At 39.1% G+C, this 22,197-nt stretch overlaps 1 protein-coding gene across 6 annotated transcripts in view; it reads right to left on the minus strand.

Moving 5' to 3' along the window:
* Nucleotides 1-22,197, minus strand: part of SGPL1 (sphingosine-1-phosphate lyase 1) — a 129,980-nt gene that overhangs the window by 34,050 nt on the left and 73,733 nt on the right. For 4 of the 6 annotated variants that reach the window (XM_081567780.1, XM_081567909.1, XM_081567870.1 and 1 more), the window contains one exon: nt 3,859-4,256. The exons of the other annotated variants lie outside the window; for them this stretch is intronic. The gene's annotated coding sequence lies outside the window, so the exon portion shown is untranslated. Of the gene's footprint in view, nt 1-3,858; nt 4,257-22,197 lie in introns of those variants that run through there. 6 annotated transcript variants of the gene reach the window in all.

The following is a 22,197-nucleotide window of genomic DNA, read 5'->3' on the forward strand; positions in this document are numbered from 1 at the left end:
GTTTCTACCATACAGCAACATGAATGAGCCAGAGGTATACATATGTGCCCTCCCTCCTGAACGCCCTTCCCTTCTCTCTCCCCATCCCATTCCTTTAGATTGTAGCAGAGTACTGGTTTGAGCTCCCTGTGTCATCCAGCAAATTCCCGTCTGCTAGCTGTTCTACTTATGGTAATGTGTATGCTTCCATGAAACTGTCTCAATTCTTCCCACTCTCTCCTTCCCACTCTGTGTCCACAAGTCTGTTCTCTATGTCTGTGTCTCCATTGCTGCCCTGCAAATAGGTTCATCAGTACCGTCTTTCTAGATTCCATGTATATATGTTAATACAATATTTGTCTTTCTCTTTCTGACTTATATCACTCTGTATAATAGGTTCTGGGTTCATCCTCATTAAGACTGACTTAAATGCATTCTTTTTTATATCTGAGTAATATTCCGTTGTATATGTATACCATAATTTCTGTATCCATTTATCTGTTGATTAATTCATAGGTTGCTTCCATGTCCTAACTGTTGTAAAAAGTGCTGCAACAAACATTTGAGTACATGTGTCTCTTTCAGTTACTGTTTTCTCAGGGTATATGCTCAGTAGTGGGATTGTTGTGTCATATGGTAGTTCTTTTCCTACTTTTTTAAGGAATCTCCATACTGTTCTCCATAGTGGCTGTTATCAGGTTACATTCCTACCAACAATACAAGAGGTTTCCCTTTTCTCCACATCCTCTCTAGCATTTATTTTTTGTGAATTTTTCAATGATGGCTGTTCTAACCAGTCTGAGATGGTAACTCATTGGAGTTTTGATTTGCATTTCTCTAGTATTGAGCGATGGTGAGCATCTTTGCCTGTGTTTTTTTGCCATCTGGATTTCTTCTTTGGAGAAATGTCTGTTTAGTTCATCTGCCCATTTTTTGATTGGGTTGTTTGTTTTTCTGGTATTGAGCTGCATGAGCTGCTTGTATATTTTTTAGATTAATCCTTTGTCATTTGTTTCGTTTACACTTATTTTCTCCCACTCTGAGGACTGTCATTTAATCTTGTTTATTGTTTTGTTGTGCAAAAGCTTTTAAGTTTAGTTAAGTCCCATTTGTTTGCTGCTAAGTCACTTCAATCGTGTCTGACTCTGTGTGACCCCATAGACGGCAGCCCACCAGGCTCCCCCGTCCCTGGGATTCTCCAGGCAAGAATACTGGAGAGGGTTGTCATTTCCTTCTCCAATGCATGGAAGTGAAAAGTGAAAGTAAAGTTGCTCAGTCGTGTCTGACTCTTCGCAACCCCATGGACTGCAGCCTACCAGGCTCCTCCGTCCATGGGATTTTCCAGGCAAAAGTACTGGAGTGGGTTGCCATTGCCTTCTCCAAAAACTTTTGTTTTTATTTCCATTACTCTAGGAGGTGGGCCAAAGAGGATGTTGCTATGACGTATATTTTCCTCTAAGACCTTTACAATTTCTGGCCTTACATTTAAATCTTTAATCCATCTTGAGTTTATTTTGGGGTATTCTGTTGGAAAGTACTCTAGGTTCATTCTTTTACATGTAGCTGTCCAGTTTTCCTAGAACCACCTATTGAAGAGGCTCTCTTTTCTCCATTGTATATTCTTGGCCTCTGTCAAAGATAAGGTGCCCATAGGTGTATGTGTTTATCTCTGGGCTTTCTGTCTTGTTCCATTGGTCTGTATTTCTGTTATTGTGCCACTACCATACTGTCTTAATGACTGTAGCTTTGTAGTATAGTCTGAAATCAGGAAGGTTGATTGCTCCAGCTCCATTCTTATTATGATTGCTTTGGCTATTTGGGATCATCTGTTTCCATATAAACTGAAATTTTTATTCTAGTTCTGTGAAAAGTACCATTGGTATTTTGATAGGTATTGCATTGAATCTGTAGATTACTTTGGATAGTATAGTCATTTTCACAATATTGATTCTTCCAGTCCAAGAATATGGTATATCTGTTTGTGTCATCTTTGATTTCTTTCATCAGTGCCTTATAGTTTTCTACATACAGGTCTTTTGTCTCTTTAGGTAGGTTTATCCCTAGGTATTTTATTCTTTTCGTTGCAGTAGTGAATGGGATTGTTTCCTTAACTTCTCTTTCTGATTTTTCATTGTTCCTGTACAGGAATGCAAGGGATTTCCGTGTGTCCTGCGACTACTATATTCATTGATTAGCTCTAGGAATTTTCTGGTGGAATCTTTAGCGTTTTCTATGTATAGTATCATGTCATCTGCAAACAGTTATTACTTCTTCTTTTCCAATCTGATTCCTTTTGTTTCTTCTCTGATTGCTGTGGCTAGACTTCCAAAACTGTGTTAAATAATAGTGGCGAGAGTGGGCACCTGTCTTGTTCCTGATCTTTGAGGAAATGCTTTCAGTTTTTCACCACTGAGAATAATGTTTGCTGTGGGTTTGTTGTATATGGCCTTATTATGAGGTAGTTTCCTTCTGTGCCTACTTTCTGGAGAGTTTTTCTCATAAATGAGTATTGAATTTTGTCAAAAGCTTTTTCTGTGTCTATTGAGATGACCATATGGTTTTTATCTTTCATGTTTGTTGGTATGGTGTATCACATTGATTTACATATACTGAAGAATCCTTGCATCCTTGGGATAAAACCCACTTGATCATAGTGTATGATCCTTTTAATGTATTGCTGAATTCTGTTTGCTAGAATTTTGTGGATTATTTTTACATCTGTGTTCATCGGTGATATTGACCTGTGATTTTCTTTATTTATGGTATTTCTGGTTTTGGTATCAGTGTGATGGTAGCCTCTTGGAATCCTTCCTCTGTGGTTTTCTGGAAGAGTTTTTCTGGATAGGTGTTAACTTTTCTGTAAACTTTTGGTAGAATTCACCTGGGAGGCCATCTGGTCTTGGGCTTTTGTTTGTTAGATTTTTGATTACAGTTTCAATTTTGGTGCTTATGGTTGGTCTGTTCATGCTTTCTGTTTCTTCCTGTTTCAGCCTTGGAGAGTTGTACTTTTCTAAGAATTTGTCCATTTCTTCCAGGTTGTCCAATTTATTGGCATATGGCACCCCACTCCAGTACTCTTGCCTGGAAAATCCCATGGACGGAGGAGCCTGGTAGGCTGCAGTCCATGGGGTCGCTAAGAGTCGGACACGACTGAGCGACTTCACTTTCACTTTTCCCTTTCATGCACTGGAGAAGGAAATGGCAACCCACTCCAGTGTTCTTGCCTGGAGAATCCCAGGGATGGCAGAGCCTGGTGGGCTGCCACCTGTGGGGTCGCAGAGTCGGACACGACTGAAGCGACTTAGCAGCAGCAGCAGCAGTTGCTCATAGTAGTCTCTTATGATCCTTTGTATTTCTGTGTTGCCTGTTGTGACTTCTCCTTTTTTGTTTCTAATTTTATTGATTTGAGTCTTCTTCCTTTTTTTTTTTTTTCTTGAGGAGTCTTCCTAGTGGTTTGTCAATTTTGTTTATCTTCTCAAAGAACCAACTTTTAGTTTTATTGATGTTTGCTATTGTCTCCTTCATTTCTGCTCTGATCATTACAATTTCTTTCCTTCTACTAACTTCTGGGGTTTTTTGTTCTTCTTTTTCTAATTGCTTGAGATGTAAGGTTAGGTTGTTTATTTGATGTTTTTCTCTTTCTTGAGGGAGACTTGTATTACTGTAAACTTCCCTCTAAGAACTGCTTTTGCTTCATCCTATAGGTTTTGGGTGGTCGTGTTTTCATTGTCATTTGTTTCTAGGTATTTTTTTTTTTAATTTCCTTTTTAATGTCTTCAGTGACCTATTGGTTATTTAGAAGTGTGTTGTTTAACCTCCACGTATTTGTATTTTTTTAACAGTTTTTTTTCCCTGTAGTTGATATCTAGTCTCACAGCATTCTGGTCAGAAAAAAATGCTAGATGTAGTTTCAGTTTTCTTAAGTATACTGAGGCCTGATTTGTGACCCAAGATGTGCTCTATCCTGGAGAATGTTCCATGTGCACTTGAATAGCTAGTATATTCTGCTGTTTAGGGATGGAATGTCCTGAAGATATCAGCTAGGTCTTCTCTAGTTGAGTCTGCTCTTAGCATCAAGTGGCCAAAGTATTGGAGCTTCAGCTTCAACATCAGTCCTTCCAATGAATATTAAGGGTTGATTTCCTTTAGTATTGACTGGTTTGATCTCCTTGAAGTCCAGGGGACTCGCATGAATCTTCTCCAACACCACAATTTGAAAGCATCAGTTCTTCAGTTCTCAGTCTTCTTTATGGTCCAACTCTCACATTCGTACATGACTGTTGGAAAAAAAAACATAGCTTTGACTATACGGACCTTTATCAGCAAAGTGTCATCTCTGCTTTTTTAATATGATCTCTAGGTTTGTCATAGCTTTTCTTTCAAGGGTCAGTTCAGTCCTCAGTCATGTCGGACTCTTTGTGACCCCATGGACTGCAGCACCCCAGGCGTCCCTGTCCATCACCAACTCCTGGAGTCTACTCAAACATACGTCCATTGAGTCGGTGATGCCATCCAACCATCTCATCCTCTGTCATCCCCTTCTGCTCCCACCTTCAGTCTTTCCCAGCATCAGGGTCTTTTGAAATGAGTCAGCTCTTGGACTCTATAGAACATGCGCGGGCTGCAGTACTGGTGCGCTGACTTAATTGCTCTGTGGCATGAGGATATTCCTGGACAAGGGTCAAACCCACATCCACTGCATTGGAAGGTGAACTCCCAACCACTGGACCACCAGGCAATTCCATGCCCAATTTTAAAGTTGGATTGTTTGTACTTTTGATATTGAATTGTTTGAACTGTTGTTATAGTTTGGAAATGAAGACCTTGTTGGTCACCCTGTTTATATATATATATATATATATATATATATATATATATTTCCCAGTCTGTAGGTTATGTTTTGATCTTGTTTACGATGCCCTGTGCCATGTAAAAGATGATAAGTTTGATGAGGTCCTCTATGTTTAGTTTTTTGTTTCTGTTGCCTTGGAAGACTGACATAAGAAAAACATTACTAGGATTTATGTCAGAGAATGTTTTGCCTAATAGTGTCTTCTAGCAGTCTTTTGGTGTCATGTCTTGTATTTAAGTCATTAAGCAATGACTTTATTGCTTAATAAAGTCACTTAATTCCTTCAGTTTATTTTTGTGTGTTGTATGCATGAGTGTACCAACATGTGGATGTCCAGCTTCCCCAATACCACTTGCTGAAGGGACTATCTTTTCTCTTTTGTATATTCTTGCCTTCTGTGTTGAGGATTAATTGACTGTACATGTCTGAGTTTATCTCTGGTGTCTCTGTACTGTTCCCTTGATCCATATGGCTTTGTTCTTAGTGCCAGTTCCATGCTATTTTAACTTGGTAGTGTTGTTTGAAGACTGGGCATCTTTGTTCTATTTTGCACAGGATTGCTTTGGTAATTCTGGGTCTTTTATGTTTCCATATATGTTTTAGGATTCTTTGTTCTAGTTCTGTTGAAAAATGTCACGGACATTCTGATGGGGATGGCTTCAAATCTGTAGCTTGCTTTGGGTAGTAGAGCCCTTTAAATAACCCTAATACTTCATTCCAAGATCATGAACAGCGGTAGCTGTCCACTCTTTGAGTCATCTTCATTTGCCTTTATCACTGTTTTATTTTCTACATGAAATTCTCTCACTTCCTTGGTCAGGTTTATTTTTATGCATATTGTCTTTTGATATGATTTTAAATGGAATTTTTTGTTTGCTTTACCTTTTTTTTTATATTGTTAATGTGAAAAAATGCAACAGATTTCTGTGTGTCAGTCTTGCATCCTGCTGCCTTGGTGAACTTGTGTATCAGTGCTAGTAGCTGACATGTGGATCCTTAGGTATTCTATGTATAGTAGTATCACGTCCTCTCCATACCATGAAAATCATACATCTTTGCTTCCATCTGGAGACCTTTTATTTCTGTTTCTTGTCTGATTGTTTTCAGTAGGACTTCTAATCCCATGTTGAATAGAAGGGATGTGAGTGGGCATCCTTGACTTGTTTCAGATTTTAGTGGGAGGACTATCAGTTTGTCACTGTTGAGAATTATCCTGGCTGTATGTTGGTTATAAGTGGCTTATATTATGTTGAGATATGTTCCCTCCATACGTGCCTTGGGCAGAGTTTTTATGGTGAATGTATGTTGAATTTTATTAAATGCTTTTCTGCATCTATGAAGTGATTTATGTGTTGTTTTTTTTTTTCCTTTCCTGTGTTGGTGTTCTGGGTTGTTGATTTGTTGTTGTTCAGCCATCCTTAAAAGCCTGGGGTGAATCCAACTTTAACTTGGTATTTCATCTTTCTTATGTGTTGTTGGTTTCTTTTTGCTAATATTCTGTTAAGAATTATTCCACTTACATTCCACAGGGATGTTTGCCTTTAATTTCTTTTTGCTACTGTGTCTGTTTTTTATATTGGGGTAATTTTCCCTTCACCAAATGACTTCTCTGTGTTCATCCTCTTCAGTCTTTTAAGAGTTTCAGAAGGATCCATGTAAGTTCTTTGTATGTTTCTTATAATTTCCCAGTGAAGCCATCTTATTTTTTTTTAATTTATTTATCTGCTTTTTTACTTTACAATATTGTATTGGTTTTGCCATACATTGACATGAATCCGCCATGGGTGTACATGTGTTCCCCTTCCAGAACCCTCCTCCCACCTCCCTCCCCATCCCATCCCTCTGGGTCATCCGGGTGCACCAGCCCCGAGCACCCTGTATCATGCATCGAACCTGGGCTGGTGATTTCTTTCACATATGATAATTTACATGCTTCAATGCCATTCTCCCATATCATCCCACCCTCGCCCTCTCCCATAGAGTCCAAAATACTATTCTATATCTCTGTGTCTCTTTTGCTGTCTGGCATACAAGGTTATCTTTACTGATTTACTAAATTCCATATATATGTGTTAGTATACTGTATTGGTGTTTTTCTTTCTGGCTTACTTCACTCTGTATAATAGGCTCCAGTTTCATCCATCTCATTAGAACTGATTCGAATGTATTCTTTTTAATGGCTGAGTAATATTCCATTGTGTATATGTACCAGGGCTTCTTTATCCATTCGTCTGCTGATGGACATCTAGGTTGCTTCCATGTCCTGGCTATTGTAAACAGTGCTGCGATGAACATTGGGGTACACGTGTCTCTTTCGATTCTGGTTTTCTTGGTGTGTATGCCCAGCAGTGGGATTGCTGGGTCATATGGCAGTTCTATTTCCAGTTTTTTGAGGAATCTCCACACTGTTCTCCATAGTGGCTGTACTAGTTTGCATTCCCACCAACAGTGTAAGAGGGTTCCCTTTTCTCCACACCCTCTCCAGCATTTCTTGCTTGTAGACATTTGGATAGCAGCCATTCTGATGGGCGTGAAATGGTACCTCACTGTGGTTTTGATTTGCATTTCTCTGATAATGAGTGATATTGAGCATCTTTTCATGTGTTTGTTAGCCATCTGTATGTCTTCTTTGGAGAAATGTCTGTTTAGTTCTTTGGCCCATTTTTTGATTGGGTCGTTTATTTTTCTGGAATTCAGCTGCAGGAGTTGCTTGTATATTTTTGAGATTAATTCTTTGTCTGTTGCTTAATTTGCTATTATTTTCTCCCATTCTGAAGGCTGTCTTTTCACTTTGCTTATAGTTTCCTTTGTTGTGCAGAAGCTTTTAATTTTAATTAGGTCCCATTTGTTTATTTTTGCTTTTATTTCCAATATTCTGGGAGGCGGGTCATAGAGGATCCTGCTGTGCTTTATATCGGAGAGTGTTTTGCCTATGTTTTCCTCTAGGAGTTTTATAGTTTCTGGTCTTACATTTAGATCTTTAATCCATTTTGAGTTTATTTTTGTGTACGGTGTTAGAAAGTATTCTAGTTTCATTCTTTTACAAGTGGTTGACCAATTTTTCCAGCACCACTTGTTAAAGAGATTGTCTTTTCTCCATTGTATATTCTTGCCTCCTTTGTCAAAGATAAGGTGTCTATAGGTGTGTGGATTTATCTCTGGGCTTTCAATTTTGTTCCACTGATCTATATTTCTGTCCTTGTGCCAGTACCATACTGTCTTGATGACTGTGGCTTTGTAGTAGAGCCTGAAGTCAGGCAGGTTGATTCCTCCAGTTCCATTCTTCTTTCTCAAGATTGCTTTGGCTATTCAAGGTTTTTTGTATTTCCATACAAATTGTGAAATTATTTGTTCTAGTTCTCTGAAGAATACCATTGGTAGCTTGATAGGGATTGCATTGAATCTGTAGATTGCTTTGGGTAGTATACTCATTTTCACTATAGTGATTCTTCCGATCCATGAACACGGTATATTTCTCCATCTATCTGTGTCCTCTTTGATTTCTTTCACCAGTGTTTTATAGTTTTCTATATATAGGTCTTTTGTTTCTTTCAGTTCAGTTCAGTCGCTCAGTCGTGTCCGACTCTTTGCAACCCTATGAATCGCAGCATGCTAGGCCTCCCTGTCCATCACCAACTCCTGGAGTCTACCCAAACCCACGTCCATCGAGTCGGTGATGCCATCCAGCCATCCCATCCTCTGTCGTCCCCTTCTCCTCCTGCCCCCAATCCTTCCCAGCATTAGGGTCTTTTCAAGTGAGTCAACTCTTGGCATGAGGTGGCCAAAGTATTGGAGTTTCAGCTTCAACATCAGTCCTTCCAATGAACACCCAGGACTGATCTCCTTTAGGATGGACTGGTTGGATCTTCTTGCAGTCCAAGGGACTCTCAAGAGTCTTCTCCAACACCACAGTTCAAAAGCATCAATTCTTCGGCACTCAGCTTTCTTCACCATCCAACTCTCACATCCATACATGACCACTGGAAAAATCATAGCCTTGACTAGATGGACCTTTGCTGACAAAGTAATGTCTCTGCTTTTACATATGCTATCTAGGTTGGTCATAACCTTCCTTCCAAGGAGTAAGCATATTTTAATTTCATGGCTGCAATCACCATCTGCAGTGATTTTGGAGCCCCCAAAAATAAAGTCTGACACTGTTTCCACTGTTTCCCCATCTATTTCCCTTGAAGTGATGGGACCAGATGCCATAATCTTAGTTTTCTGAATGTTGAGCTTTAAGCCAACTTTTTCACTCTCATCTCTCACTTTCATCAAGAGGCTCTTTAGTTCTTCTTCGCTTTCTGCCATGAGGGTGGTATCATCTGCATATCTGAGGTTATTGATATTTCTCCTGGCAATCTTGATTCCAGCTTGTGCTTCTTCCAGCCCAGCGTTTCTCATGATGTACTCTGCATATAAGTTAAATAAGCAGGGTGACAATATACAGCCTTGACGTACTCCTTTTCCTTTTTGGAACCAGTCTGTTATTCCATGTCCAGTGTTGTTTCTTTAGGTAGATATATTCCTAAGTATTTATTCTTTTCGTTGCGATGGTGAATGGAATTGTTTCCTTAATTTCTCTTTCTGTTTTCTCATCGTTAGTGTATAGGAATGCAAGGGATTTCTGTGTGTTGATTTTATATCCTGCAACTTTACTATATTCATTGATCAGCTCTAGTAATTTTCTGGTGGAGTCTTTAGGGTTTTCTGTGTAGAGGATCATGTCATCTGCAACCAGTGAGAGTTTTACTTCTTCTTTTCCAATCTGTATTCCTTTTATTTCTTTTTCTGCTCTGATTGCTGTGGCCAAAACTTCCAAAATTATGTTGAATAGTAGTGGTGAGAGTGGGCATCCTTGTCTTGTTCCTGACTTTAGGGGAAATGCTTTCAGTTTTTCACCATTTAGGATAATGTTTGCTGTGGGTGTGTCATAGATAGCTTTTATTATGTTGAGGTATGTCCCTTCTATTCCTGCTTTTTGGAGGGTTTTTATCATAAATGGATTTTGAATTTTGTCAAAGGCTTTCTCTGCATCTATTGAAATAATCATATGGTTTTTATTTTTCAATTTGTTAATGTGGTGTTTTACCATTGATTTGCGGATATTGAAGAATCATTGCATCCCTGGGATAAAGCCCACTTGGTCATGATGTATGATCTTTTTAATATGTTGTTGGATTCTGTTTGCTAGGATTTTGTTAAGGATTTTTGCATCTATGTTCTTCAGTGATATTGGCCTGTAGTTTTCTTTTTTTGTGGCATCTTTGTCAGGTTTTGGTATTAGGGTAATGGTGGCCTCATAGAATGAGTTTGGCAGTTTACCTTCCTCTGCAATTTTCTGGAAGAGTTTGAGTAGGATAGGTGTTAGCTCTTCTCTAAATTTTTGGTAGAATTCAGCTGTGAAGCCATCTGGCCTGGGCTTTTGTTTGTTGGAAGATTTCTGATTACAGTTTCAATTTCCCTGCTTCTGATGGGTCTGTTAAGATTTTCTATTTCTTCCTGGTTTAGTTTTGGAAAGCTGTACTTTTCTAAGAATTTATCCATTTCTTCCAAGTTGTCCATTTTATTTGCATATAGTTGCTGATAATAGTCTCTTATAATCCTTTGTATTTCTGTGTTGTCTGTTGTGATCTCTCCCATTTTCATTTCTGATTTTGTTGATTTCATTTTTCTCCCTTTGTTTCTTGATGAGTCTGGCTAATGGCTTGTCAATTTTATTTATCTTCTCAAAGAACCAGCTTTTGGCTTTGTTGATTTTTGCTATGGTCTCTTTTGTTTCTTTGCATTTATTTCTGACCTAATTTTTAAGATTTCTTTCCTTCTACTAACCCTGGGGTTCTTCATTTCTTCCTTTTCTAGTTGCTTTAGGTGTAGAGTTAGGTTATTTATTTGACTTTTTTCTTGTTTCTTGAGGTAAGCCTGTATTGCTATGAATCTTCTCCTTGGCACTGCTTTTACGGTGTCCCATAGGTTTTGGGTTGTTGTGTTTTCATTTTCATTTGTTTCTATGCATATTTTGATTTCTTTTGTGATTTGTTGGTTATTCAGCAGTGTGTTGTTCAGCCTCCATATGTTGGAGTTTTTAATAGTTTCTCTCCTGTAATTGACAACTAATCTTAATGCATTGTGGCCAGAAAAGATGCTTGGCATGATTTCAATTTTTTTGAATTTACCAAGGCTAGATTTATGGTCCAGGATGTGATCTGTTCTGGAGAAGGTTCCGTGTGCGCTTGAGAAAAAGGTGAAATTCATTGTTTGGGGGTGAAATGTCCTATAGATGTCAATTAGGTCTAACTGGTCTATTGTAACATTTCAAGTTTGTGTTTCCTTGTTAATTTTCCATTTAGTTGATCTATCCATAAGTGTGAGTGGGGTATTAAAGTCTCCCACTATTATTGTGTTATTGTTAATTTCCCCTTTCATACTTGTTAGCATTTGCCTTATATATTGCGGTGCTCCTATGTTGGGTGCATATATATTTATAATTGTTATATCTTCTTCTTGGATTGATCCTTTGATCATTATGTAGTGTCCATCTTTGTCTCTTTTCATAGACTTTGTTTTAAAGTCTATTTTATCAGATATGAGCATTGCTACTCCTCTGAAGCCATCTTAGATTGGTTTTTTGTTTGCGGTATATTTTTTAAAAATTATCATTTGTTTGTCACTTCTTGTGATCAGTCTGTTTTAATTATATATTTCTTTCTGATTGAATTATGGTGGAATGTTCTTTTCTACAAACTTCTCATTTCTTCTAGGTAGTGCAGTTCTGGGGGATTTGGGATATGTGCAGTTCACAGGATTGTGGGGTTTTTTGGTATTTTTCCAATATCAGTTGTTATATCTTCTGTTTCATATCTTTTTTGTTTAGGTCTTCTGTTTATTCTTCTTTGTGTACTGCCCAGAAGTTTGTTGATTTTGTTTATTACTCTTTGGGAAAAACAGCTGCTGGTTGTTTTGAAATCTTTAACTGTTGTTTCATCTTGTTTTATTTTCTTTTCTCTCTGATCTTTATTGTTTCTTTCATTACCTTTACCTGTTTTCTTTCTAATTTTCTTAGGTAGTAGTTTAGGTTGTTTATTTGAGATTTTTCTCATTTTTTAGGAAGACTTGTATTTATTTTATTTTAGGAAGACTTGTATTTTTTAGGAAGACTTGTATTTTCAGAAGACTGTACTTCCCTCTTAGGACTGCTTTTGCATCATCCCAGAGATTTGGCATGGTTGACTTTTTTTTTTTTTTGGCTCTGCTGCATCTTCACTGATGCATGGGCTTTTCTCTAGTTGCAGCGAGTGGGAAGAACTCTGTAAATGCAGTGCACAGGCTTCTTATTGCAGTGGCTTCTCTTGTTGCAGAGCATGGACTTTAAGATGTGCAGGCTTCAGCAGTTGCAGTGTGTGGGCTTAGTAGTTGCCAGTCCTGGGCTCTGGAGCACGGGCTCAATAGTTGTGGCGCATGGGATTAGTTGCTCTGCAGCCTGTGGGATCTTCCCAGCCAGGGATTAAACCTGTGTCTCCTGCATTCGCAGGTGAATTCTTTACCACTGAGCCACCAGGGAAGCCCAGGTTGATTTTTCTTTGTTGTCTGTCTCACAGTTTTTAAAAATTTCCTCTTTGATGTCATCATTCACCCATTGGTTTCTTAGTAGCATGTTGCATAGTCTCCATGTAAGCCTTTTTTTCTACTATGTGTCTTCTGTAGTTGAGTTCTGGTTTCATGCCACTGTGGTCAGAAAAGATTCTTCAAATAATTTCTATCCTTTTTAATTCATTTAGGCTTCTTTTGTGATATAGTATTTGGCTTATCTTAGACAGTGCTCTATGTGCAGCTGAATAGAATGTGTATTCTAGTTTTTTCCATGAAATATCCTAAAAATATCAATTTAACTGTTCTATTGTGTCACTTATGATCTCTTTTGCCTTACTGATTTTTGGTCTAGAGGACTGTCCATTAATGTCAGTGGGGTGTACAAATCTCTTAGTATTATTATATTCTTATCAGTTTCTGCCTTTATGTCTGTTAGTATTTGTTTTACATAGTTAGGTACTCTAATAGGTGCAATATGTTAATGAATGTAGTATCCTCCTCTTATATTGATCATTTTATCATTATACTGTGTGTTTCTTTATGGCCTTGGTTTTTAAGTCTGTGTTGTTTGATATGAGTGTTGATCCCCCCCACACATTATTGTCATTTCCATTTGCAAGAAATATTGTTTTCCATCCCTTCGATGTCAATCCATATGTCCTTTGCCCTAAAGTGGATCTAAGGTAGCCAGCATACTGTTGGCTCTTGTTTTATTATCCAGTCTGCCAGTCTGTGTCTTTTGATAGGAGCATTTAGTCCACTGACATTTAAGGTAATTACTGAAAGACATCTTTATTGTCATTTTAAACCTTCTTTTCCCATTGATTTCTTATTTCTTCTTTGTTCCTTTTCTTAAAATTAATATGTCTATTTTTGGTTGTGTGAGTCTGTTGCTGCATGTGAGCTTCCTCTAGCTTCAGCGAGTGGGGGCTACTCTTTGTTGTGGTGCAGGGGCTTCACGTTGTGGTGGCTTCTCTTGTTGCAGAGCACAGGCTCGAGGCACATGGGCTTCAGTGGTTGCAGCGTGCGGGCTCAGTAATTGCAGCTTGCAGACTCTAGAGCATGTGTTCAGTAGTTGAGGCTCCCAGGCTCTAGAGTGTGGGCTCAGTAAGTTGTGACACATGAGCTTTAAGTTGCTCCAGAGCATGTGGCATCTTCCCCTGACCAGGGATCAAACCCATTGTCCCTGCATTGGCAGATGGATTCTTATCCGCTTACCACCAGGGAAGTCCCCTTTTTCTCTAATTTGATGGTTCTATTTTGTATTATGCTCTTGTGTTTTTGTGTGTGTATATATTCTATGTTTTTGTTTTGTGGCTACTCTGTTTTTAAGTATGTTAACCCATTATTATGTCTACTTGCTTTTAACTGGTAGTCATATAGGCTCAAGCATATTCTAAAAAATAATCTACATTGTCTTTCTTCCTCCACATTTTAAGATTTTGATGTCCTCTTTTATCCTTTTCTTGTTCATTGTAGTTATCATGACATACAGAAAAACTGTTTTGATTATTTTTTTAATTTCTGTACTGGTTTATTTAAGTGATTTACTTTCCAGTTGTGTTTTCTCTTTCCTGTAGATTCTACTTTAGTGAATATCTTTCAATATTTCTTTTAGCGTAAGTTTTAGTTTTACTGAATTCTTTTAGTTCATTCTTCTCTGAGACATTCTTTCTCTCTCTTTCCATTCTACATGATCATCTTGCTGGTTAGAATATCCTAGGTTTCAGGTTTTTCCTGCCACTCACCTCTGGTCTGCAGTGTTTCTGTTTTGAACTCAGCTGTAGCCTTGTGGTGGTTGCCTTGTAATTAACTCTTTTTCTCTTGCTGATTTTAGAACAGTCTCTTTATTTTTAACTTTTGCCATTTAAATTATAATATATCTTGGTGTAGGTCTCTTCATCTTATTTTGGACCATCCATGTTTCCTCTACCTGGTTATCTGTTTCTTTAGGATTGGGAAGTTTTCAGCCAGAATTTCTTCAAATACATTTTTCAAATCCCCCTTTGCCTTTTCCCTTCTACTGGGATTCTATTGTGCATAGATTGACATGCTTTATATTATCCCATAGGTCTCATATATTCTTTAAAAAATTTTTCTATCTGTTGTTCTGATTGGGTGATTTGCATTATTCTATCTTCCAAATCACTTATTCATTCTTATGCCTTATTTAGTTTGCTATTTGTTGCCTTTAGCTTGACTTTCATCTTGGAAAATGAGTTTTATCATTTTAACTGCCTCCCCTTTGTGGTTTCTAGGTCCTTTTACACTGATTTGTATTTTGATCAATAGCCTTTCTTAATTCCTTCAGTCTTTCTTATTACCTCCTTCTTGAACTCAGGGTCTAGTGGACCAGAGAGTTCTGTTTTATTGTTCTTTCAGGGGATTTTCTTGTTATTTTAACACATGATTGACCAGAGATGTAATAATATGTCTTTTGGTACCTGATCATTATTGACTGGAGATGTCTCAGTGTTCACTCACATAACACATACCTGGCCGAAGGTATTTGTTTCTGCAAAAACCCCCCAGTCAATAATGGGAGTAGTTCCTCCACTTTTTCATTTCACTTAAATTTCTCCAACTCTGATTTGAAGAGATAAATTATCTGCTGTGGTGTTGAAGGGCTTCTTTTATGTGGGAGTGTCCCTATGTAGCCTCAGTCTAATATTTCTGATGCAAGGACTGTTTTTAGTATGGATGCCTGCCACATATTTTTCAATGTGTGCTGGACGATATCCCCTTGGCAGGGGGTGTGATTGGTATCATGGTGACCAGAGCCTGTACTGCATGTTCAGCAGGGCCTTCTCTTGCCTCTGTAGTTGTGTTTTTGTTTTTTTTTTAATAAATTTATTTTAGTTGGGGGCTAATTACTTTACAATATTGTAATAGTTTTTGCCATACATTGACATGAATCAGCCATGGGTTTACATGTGTTCCCCTTCCTGGACCACCCACCCACCTCCCTCCCCATCCCATCCCTCTGGGTCATCCCATTGCCCCGGCCCTGAGCCCTTGTCTCATGCATCAAACATGGAATGGTGTTCTGTTTCACATATGATAATATACATGTTTCAATGCTATTCTCCCAGAACGTCCCACCCTCACCTTCTCCCTCAGAGTCCATAAAATTGTTCTATGCATCTGTGTCTCTTATTCTGTCTCGCATATAGGGTTATCGTTACCATCTTTCAAATTCCATATATATGCATTAGTATACTGTATTGTTGTTTTTCTTTCTGGCTTACTTCACTCTGTATAATGGGCTCCAGTTTCATCCATCTCAGTAGAACCGATTCAAATGTATTTTTTTTAATGGCTGAGTAATATTCCACTGTGTATATGTACCACAGCTTCCTTATCCATTCGTCTGCTGATGGACATCTAGGTTGCTTCCATGTCCTGGCTATTGTAAACAGTGCTGCGATGAACATTGGGGTACACGCGTCTCTTTCAATTCTGGTTTCCTCGGTATATATGCCCAGCAGTGGGAAAAATAAACGACCCAATCAAAAAATGGGCCAAAGAACTAAACAGACATTTCTCCAAAGAAGACATACAGATGGCTAACAAACATGAAAAGATGCTCAACATCACTCATTATTAGAGAAATGCAAATCAAAACCACAATGAGGTATCATTTCACACCAGTCAGAATGGCTGCTATCCAAAAGTCTACAAGCAATAAATGCTGGAGAGGGTGTGGAGAAAAGGGAACCCTCTTACACTGTTGGTGGGAATGCAAACTAGTACAGCCACTATGGAGAACAGTGTGGAGATGCCTCTGTGGTTGTTACAGCCCTGTTTGGGGTGGGTCCACTCCCCAGTTGTTGGGAGTGAAAGCCCCAGAATCCATTTCTGAGCTGTGATGTGAGGTAGGTGGGACTGGAGTTCTCCTGACAAAAGAGGAGCCACTGAGTACTCCTCCACAGGAGCTGTCCAGTGGGAAATGTGCTCCATGGTATTCCCTGCCACCTGTTGTGCAGGCTCACACAGGACAATATTGTTGGAACTGCCCTCAGCCCCATGTCAGCCATGGGAATACAAGCAACCTTCCAGGTGTACCTGAGGCATTGTGCTCACAAAGCCACTAGTACAGATTCTCCAGAGTCACTTATGGGCTCTGTGGTGGTCACACACCTGGACCCACCATGGGAGCAAGTTAGCTCAGGCCCTGGCCCTGCAGCCACACATGTGGGGCCCACCAAGCCTGCAGCTATTAATGCTGGACCCACATTAGCTGTAGGAGCACTAGATACCTGCTCAGGGGTCCCACAGGCAGTGAGGTTACAAAGCCACCTGCAAGCAGTATAATCTACTTAAGTCACATAGCTGAGATTTCAGCCCTGCCTCCGCACGTGGGCAACCCACCAGCACTTGCACACTTGTAGAGGTGGTGCCATGCCCACTTCACAGAATGTGGCTGCTATGGCAGGACCCACCTCTCCCTTGGTGTGCACATTAACAGTGGGGCTTCTGTGACCCACCTATACTCTATCCTGCACACATCCCATTGCAGCCTGGACCACACTCCAGCCTCTTCAGGCTGTCTATGCAGCCAACCTCAGTCCTCTCCCCAGGTCTGTCTGCTGAAGCCCAGGTTTTCAGCACCAGTCCCCACACACTCCAGCAGATATGCATGTTGGGCTGCAGAATGAAGCAAGGTGGCCAGGACCAAGTGTGCTGGTCTCTCTCTCTTCTGCCTGCTGCAAGCCAACTGCTGCACACTCCTCTGAGTCTCTGAAGCTCCCTGTCCTGGCTCATCACCCAGCTGATGAAGGGGGTGCCCAGGGTGAGGGAACATTTCCTCTTTCACAGCTCCCTCCAAGGGGTGAAAGTTCTGTTAGGTAGTTAGAATAGGAAACAGGAGTCCCGAATGGAGGTGGCTAAAAGACAAGGAAGGGAAAAGCCCACGAAAACAGAACAAAGGAAGGTCCGAGGACCGGAGTGAGGACCTTAGGTGGGACAAACAGCACTCCTGGCTAACCCAGTTTACACAGGGCAGGCCCAGGGGTAAGAAAAAAAACATATAAAAAGAGGAACCAAAGGGCTAGGGGTCTCTCTCTCCCACGCGCGTGAGCTCTCTCTCTCCTCATCTTTTGGATCGGCATGCCCTCACGCCTCTAGGATGTATTTTCTTTATTTTCAAAATAAAACTGAGGGAGCTATAACACCGTCTGGGAGCTGTGACGCGCTGAGGGCTTTAACGTCTGTCGCTTCGCCGCTTCAAATTTTTGTTGAGACAGAACCGAGGAGATTACACTCCCCTGACAGTTCCATCCTGGTTCTTATTTTATTTCCTGTTTCATCCTACCCAGTTACATGGTGATCTTTCCTGCAACTTTGTTTGTATGAGATTTTCTACCAGCATTCAGTAGGTATTCTGTGAGAATTGTGCCACACGTAGATGTATTTTTGATGTATTATGGGAGAAGGTGAGCTCCATATCATTCTATTTGCCATCTTGATCTTTCTCTCTGATGCCTATTTTTTATTGGAATATCATTTATAATGTTGTGTTAGTTTCTAATGTATAGCAAAGTGAATCAGCTATATGTCTACATATAACTCCTCCCTCTTGAGCCTCTCTTCCACCTCCCCAACCCCATCTAACCCATCTGGGTCATCACAGAGCACCAAGCTGAACTGCCTGGCTAATACCACAGGTTCCCATTCTCTGTTTTATACATCAGTTCAGTTCAGTCGCTCAGTGGTGTCCACCTCTTTGCGACCCCATCTGACTGTGGCACACCAGGTTTCCCTGTCCATCACCAACTCCTGGAGCTTGCTCAAACTCATGTCCATTGAGTCGGTGATGCTATCTAACCATCTCATCCTCTGTTGTCCCCTTCGCCTCCTGCCTTCAATCTTTCCCACTATCAGGGTCTTTTCAAGTGAGTCATTTCTTCGCATCAGGTGGCCAAAATATTGGAGCTTCAGCATCAGTCCTTCCAATGAATATTCAGGACTGATTTCCTTTAGGATTGAGTGGTTTGATCTCCTTGCACTCCAAGGGACTCTCAAGAGTCTTCTACAACACCACAGTTCAAAAGCATCAATTCTTCAGTGCTCAGCTTTCTTTATAGTCCAACTCTCACACCTGTACATGACTACTGGAAAAACCATAGCTTTGACTAGACAGACCTTTGCCAGCAAAGTATTGTCTCTCTTTTTTAATATGCTGTGTAGGTTTGTCATTAACTTTTCTTCCAAGGAGCAAGCGTCTTTTAATTTCATAGCTGCAGTCACCATCTGCAGTGATTTTGGAACCCAAGAAAATAAAGTCTGTCACTGTTTCTATTGTTTCCCCATCTATTTGCCTTGAAGTGATGGGACCAGATGCCATGATCTTCGTTGTTTGAATGTTGAATTTTAAACCAGTTTTTTCACTCTCCTCTTTCACTTTCATCAAGAGGCTCTTTAGTTCTTTTTCGCTTTCTGCCATAAGGGTGGTGTTATCTGCATATCTGAGGTTATTGGTATTTCTCCCAGCAATCTTGACTCCAGCTTGTGCTTCATCCAGCTTAGCATTTCACACGATGTACACTGCATGTAAGTTTTACACATGGCAGTGTATTTATGTCAAACCTAATCTCCCAATTATCCCACCCTCTCCCTTTTCTCTCATGTCTACACATCTTTTCTCTCCATCTGCATCTCTATCCCTGCCCTGAAACTAGGTTCATCTGTATCATTGTTTTAGATTCCACATACATGCATTAATATATATTTTTCTCTGACTTTATTCTGTATGACAGACTCTAGGTCCATTCACATCTCTACAAATGATCCAATTTCTTTTCCTTTTTATGGCTGAAATATTCCACTGTATATATGTACCATATATTTTTTATCCATTCATGGATATTTAGGATGGACATTTAGGTTGCTTCCATGTCCTGGCTATAGTAGATAGTGCTTCAGTGAACACTGGGGTACATGTGTCTTTTTACATTATAGTTTTCTCAGGGTATATACCCAGTAGTGGGATTGCTGGGTCATGCAGCAGTTCTGTTTTTAATTTTCTACGGAACCTACGTATTAATTCTCCATAGTGGCTGTATCAATTTACATTCCCATCAACAGTGCAAGAGGGTTCCCTTTTCTCCACACCCTCTCCAGCATTTACTGCTTGTGTATTTTTTTTTTTTTATCATGGCCATTCTGATTGGCATGAGATGGTACCTCATTATAATTTTGATTTGTATTTCTCTAATTAGTGATGTGTTAAGCATCTTTTCATGTGCCTCTTGGCCACCTGTATGTCTTATTTGGAGAAATGTCTGTTTAGGTCTTTACCCATTTTTTTTTTAATTGGGTTGTTTTTCTGATATTGAGCTGCATGAGCTGTTTGTGTATTTTGGAGATTAATCCTTTACTGCTTCATTTGTAAATATGTTCTTCCGTTCTGAGGGTTGTCTTTTTGTCTTGCTGTGCAAAAACTTTGAAGTTAATTAGGTCCCATTTGTTTTTATTTTCATTACTCTGGGAGGTGGATCCAAAAAGGTGTATCAGAGTATTTTATATCAGAGTATTTTTTCTGTATTTTCCTGTAAGAGCTTTATAGCGTCTGGTCTTACATTTAGGTCTTCAATCTATTTTATTTTTGTATATGGTGTTAGGTAGTGTTCTATTTTCATTGTTTTACATATAGCTGTCCAGTTTTCCCAGTACCACTTACGGAAAAGATTGTCTTTTCTCTCTTGTATGTTCTTTCCTCCTTTGTCATGGATTAGATGACCATGATGCATGGGTTTATCTGTCCTGTACCACTGATCTGTATTTCATATTGATCTGTATGGTATTTGTGCAATACCATACTGTCTTGATTCCTGTAGCTTTGTAGTAGTCTGAAGTCAGGGAGCCTGATTCCTCCAGCTCTGTTTTTCTTTCTCAAGATTGCTTTGGCTATTTGTGTATTTTGTGTTTCCATACAAACTGTAAAATTCTTTGTTCCCATTTTGTGAAAAATGCTGTTGGTAATTTGATAGGGTTGTATTGAATGTGTAGATTGCTTTGGGTAGTATAGGCATTTTCACAATATTGAGTCTTCCCATCCAAGAACATGGTTGTATCTCTCCATTTATTTGTGTCATCTTTCTTTCATCAGTTTTTTAGTTTTCTGAGTACAGGTTTTTTGCCTCCTTGGGTAGGTTTATTCCTAGGTATTTCATTCTTTTTGTTGTGATGGCAGATAAGAGTGTTTCCTTAATTTCTTTCTGATCTTTTGTTTGTTGCTAGTGTATAGGAATGCAGGAGATTTCGGTGCATTAATTTTGTATCCTGCAACTTTACCAAATTCATTGATGAGCTCTAGTAGTTTTCTGGTGGCATCTTTAGGATTTTGTATATAAATACTATCATGTCATCTGCAAACAGTGACAGCTTTACTTCTTTTCCAACTTTTTTCCCCCCTGATTACTATGGCATGGTGACAGTGGACATCTTTGTCTTGTTCCTGACCTTAGAGGAAATGCCTTCAGTTTTTCACCATTGAGAATGATATTTGCTGTGGGTCTGTCATATATGGCCTTTATTATATTGAGATAGGTTCTCTCTATACCCTTTTCTGGAGTTTATTTTTTAAAATCATAAATGGGTATTGAATTTTGTCAAAAGCCTTTTTTTTTTTTGTATCTATTGAGGTGGTTGTGTGGTTTTTACTCTTATATTTGTTAGTATAGTATATCACATTGATTTTGTATATATTGAAGAATCCTTTCATCCCTGGGATAAATCCCACTTGATCATGGTGTATGATCATTTTAATGTATTGTTGGATTCTGTTTGCTGCTATTTTGAGGAGTTTTGCGTCTATGCTCACCAGTGAAAATGGTCTGTAATTTTCTTTTTTGTGTGATATATTTGGTTTTAGTATCTGTGATGGTGGCCTCATAGTGTGCTTGGGAGTGTTCCTCTCTGCAATTTTTTTAAGAGTTGAGGAGGATAGGTGTTACTGCTTCTCTGAATGTTTGATAGAATTTGCCTGTGAAGCCATCTGTCTGGTCTTGGGCTTTTGTTTGCTGGAAGATTTTTCACTGCAGATTCAATTTCATTACTTGTGATTGGTTTCTTTGTATTTTATAACTCTTCCTGGCCTGGTTGAGTCTTGGAAAGTTGTACCTTTCCAAGAATTTGTCCATTTCTTCCAGATTGTCCCTTTTATTGTCATATAGTTGCTTACAGTAGTAGTAGTCTCTTATGATTCGCTGTACTTCTGCGGTGTTATAATTTATTTCTAATTTTATCAATTTGAGTCTTCTCCCTTTTTAATTTTTTAAAGAAAATTTTAACTGGATAAAAACTGCTTTACAATGTTGTATTGCTTTCTGCCATACAACAGTGAATCAGCCATAATTATACATATGTCCCCTTCCTCTTGAGCCTCCCTCCCCTCATCCCACCCATCTAAGTCATCACAGAGCACCAGGCTGAGCTCTGTGTGTTATACAGCAACTTCTCACCAGTTATCTGTTTTACACATGATAGTATATATATGTTGATGCTACTTTCTCAAATTCATCCTACCCTCTCCTTCCCCACTGTGTCCACATGTCCATTTTCTTCATGTACATCTCCATTACTTCCTGCAAAGAGGTTCATCAAGACCATTTTTCTAGATTCCACATATGTATATTAATATATGATATTTTTCTCTTGCTTCACTCTATATAAACAGGAGCTAGATTCATCCACCTCAGTAGAACTGACTCAAATTTGTTCTTTTTGTGGCTAATATTCCATCATATATATGTACCACATCTTCTTTATCCATT

This window comes from Giraffa tippelskirchi, chromosome 2 (assembly GCF_054371585.1).
Source record: "Giraffa tippelskirchi isolate mGirTip1 chromosome 2, T2T-mGirTip1v1.2.pri, whole genome shotgun sequence".
In the NCBI taxonomy this organism is placed as follows: Eukaryota; Metazoa; Chordata; class Mammalia; order Artiodactyla; family Giraffidae; genus Giraffa; species Giraffa tippelskirchi.